This window comes from Cricetulus griseus, chromosome 2 (genome assembly GCF_003668045.3).
Source record: "Cricetulus griseus strain 17A/GY chromosome 2, alternate assembly CriGri-PICRH-1.0, whole genome shotgun sequence".
NCBI lineage: Eukaryota > Metazoa > Chordata > Mammalia > Rodentia > Cricetidae > Cricetulus > Cricetulus griseus.
In genome coordinates, this window is record NC_048595.1 from 205,054,284 (window position 1) to 205,068,067 (window position 13,784).

Genomic DNA, 13,784 nt, shown 5'->3' on the forward strand with positions numbered 1-13,784 from the left:
GATCATTTCCTCTTGCTCTCTATTTTTTTTAATACTAGCAACTTTCATCCTTTGGAACTTGTGCTGCAAAAGAAAAGTCAGCAAATACTACTGAAAGGGCAATATTTGATTATCACTGCGAGATGAGCTTTGATCCAAACCTTCTCCACAACAATGGACACAATGGGTACTCCAATGGTATTTCAGCAGCACTTCGTGAAACTGGGGTTATTGAAAAACTGTTGACCTCTTACGGATTTATTCAGTGTTCAGAACAGCAAGCTAGACTTTTCTTCCACTGTTCACAATATAATGGCAACCTCCAGGACTTAAAAGTAGGAGATGATGTTGAATTGGAAGTATCATCTGACCGGTGGACTGGGAAACCTATTGCTATTAAATTGGTGAAGATAAAACCAGAAATACATCCTGAAGAACGAATGAATGGACAAGAAGTGTTTTATCTGACTTACACCTCTGAAGCTGTGGAAGGGAATGCTCAGCTGGAAACTGGAGATAAAATTAATTTTGTAATTGATAACAATAAACACTGGTGCTGTAAGTGCTCGTAACATTGACAAGCTCGCTGTCAAGGAGTAGTTTGTGCCATGAAGGAGGCGTTTGGCTTTATTGAATGAGGTGATGTTGTAAGAGAAATATTCTTTCACTATAGTGAATTTAAAGGTGACCTAGAAACCTTGCAGCCTGGAGACGATGTGGAATTCACAACCAAGGACAGAAATGGTAAAGAAGTTGCAACAGATGTCAGACTATTGCCTCAAGGAACAGTCATTTTTGAAGATATTAGCATTGAACTGTAACCAAAGTTACCCCAAAAGTACCCAGTAAAAACCAGAATGATCCATTGCCAGGACGAATCAAAGTTGACTTTGTGATTCCTAAAGAACTTCCCTTTGGAGACAAAGACACAAAATCCAAAGTGACCCTGCTGGAAGGTGACCATGTTAGGTTTAATATTTCAACAGACTGACGTGACAAATTAGAACGAGCAAACAACATAGAGGTTCTATCAAATACATTTCCGTTCACTAATGAAGCCAGAGAAACGGGTGTGATTGCTGCCATGAGACATGGTTTTGGTTTCCTCAAGTGTGTGGATCGTGATGCTCGTATGTTCTTCCAATTCAGTGAAATTCTAGATGGGAACCAGCTCCACATTGCAGATGAAGTAGAGTTTACTGTGGTTCCTGATATGCTCTCTGCCCAAAGAAATCGTGCTATTAGGATTAAAAAAACTTCCCAAGGGCATGGTTTCATTCCATTCCCATTCAGATCATCGTTTTCTGGGCACTGTAGAAAAAGAAGCCACTTTTTCAAATCCTAAAACCACAAGCCCAAATAAAGGCAGAGACAAGGAGGCAGAAGATGGCATTATTGCTTATGATGACTGTGGGGTGAAACTGACTATTGCTTTTCAAGCCAAGGATATGGAAGGATCTACTTCTCCTCAAATAGGAGATAAGGTTGAATTTAGTATTAGTGACAAACAGGCCTGGACAGCAGATTGCAACTTGTGTGAGACTTTTAGGCTGTAATTCTAACTCCAAAAGGCTCTTGGGTTATGTGGCAACTCTGAAAGATGATTTTGGATTTATTGAAACAGCTAATCATGATAAGGAAATATTTTTCCATTATAGTGAGTTCTCTGGTGATGGTGATAGCCTGGAACTGGGAGATATGGTTGAATACAGCTTGTCCAAAGGCAAAGGCAATAAAGTCAGTGCTGAGAAAGTAAACAAAACTCATTCAGTGAATGGCAGTACTGAGGAAGCTAATCCCACCATCTATTCTGGTAAAGTCATTCATCCTCTTAGAGGTGTTGATCCAACACAGATTGAGTACCAAAGAATGATTGAGACTGTGGAGGAGGGGGATATGAAAGGTAAAGTGTATCCACTTGGCATAGTTGGGATGGCCAACAAAGGGGATTGCCTGCAGAAAGGGGAGAGTGTCAACTTCCAGTTGTGTGTCCTTGGCCAAAATGCACAAACTATGGCCTACAATATCACCCCCCTTTGTAGGGCCACTGTGGAGTGTGTGAAAGATCAGCTTTATTAACTATGAAGTAGGAGATAGCAAGAAGCTCTTTCTCCATGTGAAAGAAGTTCAGGATGGCATTGAGTTACAGGCAGCAGATGAGGCGGAATTCTCAGTGATTCTTAATCGGCACACTGGGAAAAGCAGTGCCTGTAATGCCTGGCGCGTCTGTGAAGGCCCCAAAGCTGTTGCAGCTCCTCGATCTGATCGACTGGTCAATCGCTTGAAGAATATCTCCCTGGATGATGCCAGTGCTCCTCGTCTAATGGTTCTTCGTCAGCCAAGGGGACCAGATAACTCAATGGGATTTGGTGCAGAAAGAAAGATCCGTCAAGCTGGTGTCATTGACTAACCACACCCACAAAGCACATCATTAATCCACTATGGTCAAGTTGGGGGGATTCTGGTGAAGGGTTCTGAATATCTTTCTCTTCATCCCTCCCCAAACCTGGAATACTTATTCTCTTGAGCTATTACACCAGTTTTAACACCTTCCTCGTGTTTTGTTTAAAAAATAAATAAATTTAAGAAATCATTTTAAAAAAAAAGAAAGATTGCCCTTTAAAAAATAAATGAAATGCTTTAATTAAATGTAAAACAAAATTTAAAAATAGGAACAAAACCAAAAAGAGAATGAATCATTTCCAAGTTGCCTTGGGGTCTTGGAAATAGGGAAACAATGAGTGAATAAACACAGGGTGTCTTCAGGTTGCCTGAGCTTTGCTTGTTTGTTTGTTTGGTTGGTTGGTTGCTTGGTTGGTTGGTTACTTGTTTGGTTTTATAGAGTTAATGACAAAAAAGTCCCAGGTGAGCTGAGAAATGGAGACTGACCTGATAGCACCTGTGGGCTGTCTGGACCCAGGATGTCTCTGGTAAGAGGAGCAACATTCTGACCTCCATTGGTGTCTCCCACTTTAAGACTGCGGAGAACTGACCTGCAAGTGGACTCTTCCATCCCCAAAAGTCCTCTTGTCCTCCCTATAAAACCTCAACCTCCTGTAACCCATGCACAGTCTCCATTCGCTTCCATTGTTCTGATTAAAGATCAATTCTGCTTGTGTAGAGTCTGGTCTCCGTTTTTTGTTGTTGTTGTTGTTTGTTTGTTGGTATGTTTTTATTTCCAAGTTACCTCCATCAGTCCTGATCTAAGAGGTTTGACATGTTTCGGGGGCTTTTTGGTTTTGGTTTTTTGAGACAAAGTCACATTCTATAACCCAGACTGTCCAGAAACTCACTTTGTAGCCCAGTCTGGGTTCAAACCCATGGCTGTCTTCTTGCATCAGTCTCCTATGTTCTGGAGTTACAGGCACAAACCACCATGCATAGCTGGAGTTAGAGGCACTAGCCACCATGCACAAATGAGCAAAGTTTTCATTTTTACATAAGGGTCAAAGCTGAGAATCTTTACTATCCTGCCCATTACTACTGGCCTATTTGGAAATTTGACCGTTTTCTTCTAATCCTGATTACTTGGAGTTCAGACAAAACAGTTTCGGTGTGGCCCTGTGGAACTTTAGCCTGAGTAACTCCATTTTTAGTCTATCAAACAATTGAAACAATGAACATCAAAGAAATGGGGATTTCCCCAGAAATCTCAATCCAGGAGAAGGAAATGGCCTAGCCAGAGGATTTGTCTCCCTGAGATTTTACACAGTTCTATGATTTTTCAGACCATCTTATAGGGGAGATTAAAGCTCAGACAGTGGCGGGTCAGTGGTAGCCAGGATCACTCTTGGACCAGGATTTCTTAGATGTATATCCTTGGCCCCCATTTCAACTTGAATCTCACTTCAGGAATCCTAAAACAGAGTTGGGGAAGTCCCTGGGTCTATTTGTTCCTCTTCCCAATGTGGCCACATTAAATTTTTCTGCTTTCCACTGTTTGACTCAATTGACTTACTGGAGGTGGGTGAACAAGCCCAGCTTGACTTTGATTCCCTTAATATGGCAACACTGGGACAGTAGGACAGTCAAGCCTCCCTGGTTGTAATACACACTTTTATAGGACCCAATACCTGTTTTGGAATTTTTTTCCAAAGCCAGTGGTATATATAGATATGCAGCAACAAGGAAGGTGGCTCTCTGCCTGATTCTATTCCTTTGACAGTGTGTTTGAAGGTTCCATCGGGGGAGAACAGGTAAGATACTGGGAGATTTAAAGACCATCCTTCCTCCATTGGGCAAGGTCATTCTCTTCCACGGAGTGCACAGCTTGAGGAGAGATATACATGGAGTAATGAAAGAGGAGGGGGCACTCACCCACCCCATTCAGCTGAATCAATGCTGGCAATTAATGCTATGGCAGGGGTTGCAGCCAGATCCCCTCATATCCATTGCTGTTGCTTTGAAAAGACCAGACATCGCTGGTGTCAATGGTCAGCACACTGTGAGGACACCCAGCTGTCTGCTCCATTTGAGAATTTGCATTTCTTTGATGACCTTAGAGTGGGCAGTATCTTCCTATCAGAAAATCCTGAGACTTCCTGAGTGCTTGCACCATTCCAAAGTTGGCAGTGAATGAAAGGCACACTCCCCACTTCCTGGATCATTTATGAAAAGAACTGGAGTTCCTGAGAGTTTGTCTTCTACATCCAAGTAATCATTTCCTCCTATTTAAATCAGCTGCGGGGGAAAAATGGAGGGGAAGAAAGGTGGGGGGTAGGGCTTCTCCATGGTTTGAATTTGAAATATCCAACATAGGTTCACATGTTTGAATACGTGGGCCCCAGCTTGTGGCATTGCTCAGGAGGGTGCAGCCTTGCTGGAGGATGAAGGTGCTGGTAACTGGCCTCAGAATTTTATACCCTGCCTTTTTTCCTGTTTTTTTTTTTTTCCTCTTCTTTCTGACTACTGATGTGGTGTGACCCTTAGCCACCTGTCCTGCTTCCAGGATGGATAGGATCCATTAGAACAGTAAGCCAGAATTAACCCTTCCTATCTTAAGTTACTTTGTTAGCTATTCTGTCAAAGTATAAGTAACTAGGACATCCTTCCCAGCCTCAAACTTCTCAGTCTCATCCCCACCTGCAGGGGCCTCTCTTCCCTCTTTTCCTCCATTTGCTATGGACCCCACAGACCCTCATGACAAACTCAGGTTTCCTCCTTCCTGTGGACCCTCTCAGCCCCCAGCCCTTATAGCATCCCCATTCCTTAGTGTCAGCTCCTAATTCCAAGAAACACCTTCTGCCCCTATAGGCCCTCACTCAGGGACTCAGAAGCACTCCCTACCAGGCTATCTGCAACCATCACAGCCTGCTAAGATCCAGAGAAAAAAACAGAAACCAAGGAATGGAAAACCCACTCAACAAAGACAAATCAACATCTAGAATTACAATCATACCAAACCTAGATGCCTAAATCATAGCTTTAAAACATGGTATGTACTCACTCATATATGGATTTTACACATAGAGCAAAGGATTACCAGCCTACAATCCACACCACCAGAAAAGAGGTCCCTAAGAGAGACATACATGGTCCCCCAGTGAAGGGGAAAGGGACAAGGTCTCCTGAGCAAATTGGGAGCATGGGGGAAGGGGAGAGGAAGCTAGGAGAAAGAGAAGGGGAGAAGAGGAGGGATGAGGAGGACATGAGGGAGCAGGAAGTTGAGTTGAGGAAAGAATAGAGGAGAGCAAGATAAGAGAAACCACAATAGATGAGCCATTATAGGTTTAAAGAGAAATCTGGCACTAGGGAAATGTCCAGAGATCTACAAGGATGACACCAACTAACAATCTAAGCAATAGTGGAGAGGTTACCTTAAATGCCCTTCCCCTATATGAGATTGATGACTACCTTATATGCCATCGTAGAGCCTTCATCCAGTAGCTGATAGAAGCAGAAGCAGACACTCACAGCTAAGCACTGAGCCAAACTCCTGGAATCCAGTTGCAGAGAGGGAGGAAGGATGAGCAAAGAGGTCAAGACCAGGCTGGAGAAACCCACAGAAACAGGTGACCTGAACAAGGGGGAGCTCATAAACCCCAGACTGGCAGCTGGGAAAACAGCATAGGATGGATCCAGAACCCCTGTACGTGGGTGTCAGTGAGGAGGCCTCAGCAATTTATGGGGCCTCTGGTAGTAGATCAGTATTATTTATCCCTAGCATAGAATGGACTTTGGGAGCCCATTCCACATAGAGGGATACTCTCTCAGCCTAGACACACAGGGGAGAACCTAGGCCCTGCTCCAAATGATATGACAGACTTTGAAGATTCCCCCACGGAAGGCCTCACCCTCTCTGTGGAGCAGAAAGGGGATGGGATGGGAGTTAGTGGGGGTCAGAGGAGAAAGGGAGGGAGCGGGAACTGGGATTGACATGTAAAACAAGCTTGTTTCTAATTTAAATTTAAAAAATAGAAAAAAAACATAGTCAATAATGCCCAGGACAACCCTACTACACTAGACCCTGAGAAATACAGTATAGCTGAAGCATAAACAAGAACTTCAAAATAGCTATTCTGAAAATTCTCAAGGACCTTAAAGAGGATATGAATAACTCCATTAATGAAAATAGTGGAATGAAACAAAGAAAACAGTTCAATAACTGCAAGTGAAAATAGAATCAATAAAGAAAAAACAAACTGAGGGAAAACTGGAAATGGAAACTTTAGGAACTTGATCAGGAAACTCAGAGGCAAATCTCACCAAATGACTATAAGAGATGAAAGAGAGAATCTCAGACATTGAAAAAAAGACACAAAAAATGGATACCTCGGGTAAGGAAAATGTTAATTTTTTTAAATCTACGCACAAAACATTCAGGAGATCTGGGACCCAATGAAAAGACAAAATCTACAAATAATTGAAATAGAGGCAGGAGAAGAAACCCAGGCTGAAAACATGGAAAATATTTTCCACAAAATCATAGAAGAAAATCCCCCAACTTAAAGAAGGAAATGGCTATCAAGGTACAAGAAGCATACAAAACACCAAATAGACTGCACTAGCAAAGAAATTCTCCATGACAAATAATAATCAAAACTTGAACAAACAAAGAATATTAAATGTACAGAACAAACAAAGAATATTAAAAGCCAGTAGAGGAAAAGAACAAACAATATATAAAGGCAGACTATTAGAGTAACACCTAACTTTTCAATAGAAACTGTGAAAGCAAGAAGGTCTTGGACAGATGTTCTACAAACTGTAAGGGACCACAGATACCAGCCCAGGCTACTATACCCAGCAAAACTTTTTCTCACAATAGACGGAGAAAAAAAGAAAACAATAAAAGCAAATATAAGCAGTATCTACCTACAAATCCAATCCTACAGAAGACACTAGAAAGAAAACTTCAACTTGTAGAGGCTAGCCACACCCAAGAAAACACAAGGAATAAACAATCTCAGATCAGCAAATCAAAAGAAGATGAGTTAAAACACACACACACACACCACAACAACAAAATTATGGGAATCAACAAACACTGCTCATTGGTATCTCGCAAGATCAGTGATCTCAATTCCCCCAACAAAAAGACACAGACTAACAGAATGGGTAGAGAAGGTCACTACATACTCATCAAAGGAAAAATCTACCAAGAGCATATTGCAATTCTTAACATCTATGCACCCAACAAGAGTATCAAGTTCATAAAAGAAACATTACTACAGCTTAAATCATGTATCAACCATCACACAGTGACAGTGGGAGACCTCAATAACCCATTCTCCTCAATAGACAGACCATCCAGACAAAAACTTAGAAAGATGCTGTAACTAAATGTTGTCACAAACCAAATAGGCTTAACAGATATTTATAGAACATTTCACCAAAACACAAAATATTATACTTTCTTCTCAGCACCTCATGGGACTTTCTTCAAAACTAACCACATACTTGGACACAAAACAAGTCTCAACAGATACAAGAAAATTGAGGTAACACCCTGCATCCTGTCTGACCACCATGGATTAAAGCTGGATATTAACACAACAGAAACCTTATAAACTCATGGAAACTAAACAATTCACCTCTGCTGAGGTGAGTGTCCCCTCTGCTCCTGCCCGAATCCTGCCATCACCCCATCCTGGATCTTTCTGGGCCTGCTCCTGGCATAGAGTGGACCTGCCCAGACAGGGAGGACCTCCCTGAGTCCAGAAAAACCTCACTCTTGGTTCCCCCTCTGCCCTGACCTCTTCTGAGAATACCAGGAGAGGCCAGACCATCTAGAGCTGTAGACACTGAAGTCTTGTCCCACGTATGCCACTGGATGACAAGAAGAGATAGAGAAATCCCACCTGCACCCACTGGAAGAAGAGATGGGAAGACAACAGAATAGGAACACACTCAACAACAGAAAGACCAATATGACACCACCAGAATCTAGGGACTCCACACCAGCAAGATCTGAAAAGCACAACACAGAGGAAGAAGAAGAGACAGATCTAAAAGTCTACTTCATAAAGATGATAGATACCCTTAAAGAGGAAACAAGAAAATCTCTTAAAGAAATAGAAGAAAGGTGCTTGCTTCGGCAGCACATATATTAAAATTGGAAGGATACAAAGAAGATTAGCATGGGCCCTGTGCAAGGATAACATGCAAATTCGTGAAGTGTTCCACATTTTTGTGGAGAGGAAACCCTAAAGCCATGCCCCTATAATGAGACTGATGACTACCTTATATGACATCCTAGAGACTTCATCCAGTGGCTGATGGAAGCAGAGGCAGACACCCACAGATATACACTGAACTGAACTCTGGAGCCCAGTTGGAGAGAGGGAGGAATGAAGATGAAAGGGGTCGGGACCAGGCTGGTGAAACCCACAGAAAAAGCTGGACTGAACAAGGGGGAGCACCTCAAGCCCAGACTGCTGTCTGGGAGGCCAGCATGGGACTGATCCAGACCCCTGAACATGGATGTCAATGAGGAGGCCTCTGTACTCTATGGGGCCCCTGGTAGTGGATCAGTATTTTTCCCTGGTGTAAGAAGGGACTTTGAGAGCCCATCCCATGTGAAGGGATGCACTCTCAGCCTGGACACATGGGGAAGGGCCTAGGCCCGGCCCAGGATGATGTGGTGGACTTTGCAGGGCCCTGCCCTCCCTGGGGAGTGGAGGGGGATGGGGTAGGGAGCAGGTGGGGATTGGGGGGAGGGGAGGGAGAGGGAGAATGGATTGACATGTGAAGCAAGCTTGTTCCTAATTTCAACTAATAAAAACATTTAAAAAAGAAAATTTCAAAACCAGAAAGAAATAGAAAAAAAAACAAAATAATTCAAGAAGTAATTAATTATTGTAAAGAATCTAAAGAAAGCCAAGAAAACCCAAACAAGTGAAGGAAGCAATCGAAACAGTTCAAGGCATGAAAACTGAAATAGAAACATTAAAGAAAACACAGAATGAGGGAATACTGGAAATAGAAAAGCTGGATAAATGATCAGGAACTAAGGATGTGACTATAACCAATACATGAGATGGAAGAGAGAATCTCAGTTGTTGAAGACTCGCTAGAGGATATACAGTCATCGACCAAAGAAAATCTCAAGTCCAACAAATCCCTAACACAAAACATTCAGGAAATATGTGAAAAGACTGAACCTAAGAATAATAGGTATAAAAGAAGGTGAAGGGCTGGACCCAGTTCGGCTGTGGCAGGTTACGAACATCGAACACCCAGAGGCAGCCCTGCAGGCCCAGGTAGGCCAGGAACCGTTTCCAGTTCCCGTTCGTCATCGCTGCTCAGAGTCATCTGAGGCAAGCGACCTGCCTGCCAGACCCAGTTCAGCGGCCGGTGGTGGGTCCCGAACACCAATCACACAGAGGCAGCCCTCAGAGGCAGCCCGGCCCCCATCCGCCGGCCCAGGTAGGCCAGGAACTGTTTCCAGTTTCAGTTCGTCATCGCTGCTCAGAGTCATCTGACACAAGTGTCCATACGGAGTTTGGCAGCGGGATCCAACACCCCGAGGCCCAGTGACAGCTCTGCATCCAACTGCCCTCCTGGCACCCGGACATTGCTGACACCCGGGTAACAGTGACACCTCCATCCATAAGAAGAGAACTGACATCAGAGTATTAGATCTGTTTGCATCTACCAGAAGGGAAACATGGTCCCACACCCATCAGGAGAACAAGAAACACTTGCTACACCCACCAGAAGAAAGGATAAGAAGAGGGCAAGGTAAAAGCACATCCAACAACAGAAAACCCAATATGACACCACCAGAGACTAGGAACAATACACCAGTAAGACCCCAACATCACGATGCAGATGAATCAGAAGAAAATGACCTTAAAAACATCTTCAGGAAAATGATAGAGAAACTCAAAGAGGACATGAGAAAATCACTTAAAGAAATTGAAGACAAAACAAACCAAAAAATACAAGAAACAGTTCAAGACCTAAAAACTGAAATAGAGACAATAAAGAAAGCACAATCTGAGGCAATGCTGGAAATAGAAAAGCTGGGTAAACGATCAGGAACTACAGCTGTAAATAGTTCAGAATAACCAACAGAATACAAGAGATGGAAGATAGAATCTCAGGAGTTGAAGACACACTAGTGGAAATAGATTCATCAACCAAGGAAAATCTCAAGTCCAACAAATCCATAACACAAAATATCCAGGAAATATGGGATACTGTGAAAAGACCAAACCTAAGAATAATAGGTATAGAAGAAGGTGAAGAAATCCAACTCAAAGGTGGAGAAAACATATTCAACAAAATCATAGAAGAAAATTTTCCCAACCTAAAGAAAGACATGCCAATGAAAATACAAGAAGCCTACAGAACACCAAATAGACTGGACCAACAAAAAAGGTCACCTCACCACATAATAATCAAAACACCAAGCATACACAGCAAAGAGAAAATATTAAGAGCAGCAAAGGAAAAAGGTCAAGTAACCTATAAAGGCAAACTTATCAGAATCACCCCTGACTTTTCCCTGGAAACTCTGAAAAGCCAGAAGGTCCTGGATCGATATTCTACCTACACTAAGAGACCTTGGATGCCAGCCCAGACTACTATACCCAGCAAAGCTTTCAATCATTATAGATGGAGAAAACAAGATATTCCATGATAAAGCCAGATTCAAACAATACATATCCACCAATCCAGCCCTACAGAAAGCACTGGAAGGTAAACTGCAACCCAGGGAAGTTAACTACAACCAGAAAAACATAGGCAATAGATAATCCCAATTTTCCAACAGTCAAAAGAAAAAAGGGATAGAATCCCACACATAATCTTGCCACCATCTCCAAATCAAAAACAAACAAGAATGAACAATAATCCATGGTCATTAATATCCATCAACGGTCTTAACTCCCCTATAAAAAGACATAGATTAGCAGAATGGATAAGAAGACAGAATCCTTCCTTCTGCTGCTTACAAGAAACTCACCTCACCTCAACCTCAAAGACAGACAGTACCTAAGAATTAAAGGTTGGGGAAAGATCTTCCAATCAAATGGACCCAAGAAACAAGTGGGGGGTAGCAATCCTAATATCCAACAAAATTGGACTTTAAACTAACATCAGTCAAAAGAGATGAAGAAGGTCATTTCCTACTCATCACAGGAGAAATCCATCAGGACGAAGTCTCAATTCTGAACATTTATGCCCCAAATACAAAGGCATCCACGTTTGTAAAAGAAACATTACTAAAACTCAAATCACACATAAAACCGCACACACTTATAGTGGGAGATTTCAACACCCCACTCTCACCACTGGACAGGAACACCAGACAGAAACTTAACAAAGAAACAAAAGAACTAATAGAAGTTATGGCGCAATTGGACTTAACAGATATCTATAGAACATTCCACCCAAATACAAAACAATTTACCTTCTTCTCATTGCCACATGGAACCTTCTCTAAAATCGACCACATACTTGGCAACATAGCAAACCTCAACAAGTACAAAAAAATTGAAATAACCCCCTGTGTCTTATCAGACTATCATGCTTTAAAATTAGAATTCAAAAACAACAAGAACTACAGAAAACCTACAATCTCATGGAAATTAAGTAACACCCAATTGCACAATTCATGGGTCCAGGAAGAAATAAAAAAAAGAAATTAAAGATTTCCTAGAATTCAATGAGAATGAGGACACAACATTTCAGAGTATGGGATACTCTGAAAGCAGTGCTAAGAGGAAAGTTCATAGCGCTAAATGCCCATATGAAAAAACAGGAGAATAATCACACTAGAGAATTAACAGCACAACTGAAAGCTTTAGAAAACGAAGAAGCCAATACACCCCGGAGGAGCAGATGCCAGGAAATAATCAAATTGAGGGCTGAAATCAATAAAATGGAAACTAGGAGAACAATACAAAGAATCAATATAACAAAAAGTTGGTTCTTCGAGAAAATCAACAAGATAGACAAACCTTTATCAAACTTACCAAACAACAAAGAGTGAACATGCAAATTAACAAAATCAGGAATGAAAAGGGGTCATAACAACAGACACAGTGGAAACCCAGAGAATCATCAGGTCATACTTTGAAAAACTATATTCCTCAAAATTTGAAAATCTAAAGGAAATGGAAAATTTTCTGGACAGATTTCACTTTCCAAAATTAAATCAAGAACAGATAAGCAACTTAAATAGACCTATAACCTCTAATGAAATTGAAGCAGTCATTAGAAATCTCCCAACCAAAAAAAGCCCAGGAGCAGATGGCTTCAGTGCAGAATTCTACCAGAAATTCAAAGTACAGCTAATAACAATTCTCCTCAAAGTATTCCACACAATAGAAGCAGAAGGGTCATTACCAAACTCTTTATATGAGGCCACAATAGCCTTGATATCCAAGCCACACAAAGACACAACTAAGAAAGAGAATTACAAACCAATATCCCTCATGAACATTGACGAAAAAAAATTCTCACTAAAATATTGGCAAATCGAATCCAAGAACACATCAGAGAAATCATCCATCCCGATCAAGTCGGCTTCATCCCAGGGATGCAAGGATGGTTCAACATATGAAAATCCATCAATGTAATCCACCATATAAACAGACTGAGAAAAAAAATCACATGATCATCTCACTAGATGCCAAAAAAGCCTTTGACAAAATCCAACATCCCTTCGTGATAAAGGTCCTGGAGAAATCAGGCATAACAGGAACATACGCCAACATAACAAAAGCAATATGCAGCAAGCCAACAGCCAACATCAAATTAAATGGAGAGAAACTCAATGCAATTCCTCTAAAATCAGGAACAAGACAAGGCTATCCACTCTCTCCATACCTCTTCAATATTGTCCTTGAAGTTCTAGCTAGAGCAATAAGACAACAAAAGGAGATCAAGGGAATACAAATCAGAAAGGAAGAAGTCAAACTCTCACTATTTACAGATGATATGATAGTCTACATAAGTGACCCGAAAAACTCAACCAGGGAACTCCTACAGCTGATAAACACCTTCAGCAAAGTGGCAGGATACAAGATTAACTCAAAAAAAATCTGTAGCCCTACTATATACAGATGACAAACGTTGGTGGAGAAAGAAATCAGAGAAGCATCACCCTTTACAATTGCCACAAACAACATAAAATACCTTGGAGTAACACTAACCAAAAAAGTGAAAGACCTGTACAGTAAGAATTTTGAGTCTCTATAGAAAGAAATTAAAGACGATACCAGAAAATGGAAAGATCTCCCTTGCTCTTGGATAGGTAGGATCAACATAGTAAAAATGGCAATCTTGCCAAAAGCAATCTACAGATTCAATGAAATCCCCATCAAAATCCCAACACAATTCTTCACAGACCTTGA

At 41.5% G+C, this 13,784-nt stretch overlaps 1 non-coding gene and 1 pseudogene across 1 annotated transcript; both read left to right on the forward strand.

The window, feature by feature from the left end:
- Positions 1–2,479, forward strand: part of LOC100771112 — a 2,570-nt pseudogene extending 91 nt beyond the window's left edge.
- A 6,024-nt stretch (positions 2,480–8,503) lies between these two features.
- LOC113834037 lies at positions 8,504–8,610 on the forward strand. The gene has a single exon (XR_003482297.1). It is a non-coding gene; the product is annotated as a U6 spliceosomal RNA (small nuclear RNA).
- The last annotated feature ends 5,174 nt before the right edge of the window (positions 8,611–13,784 follow it).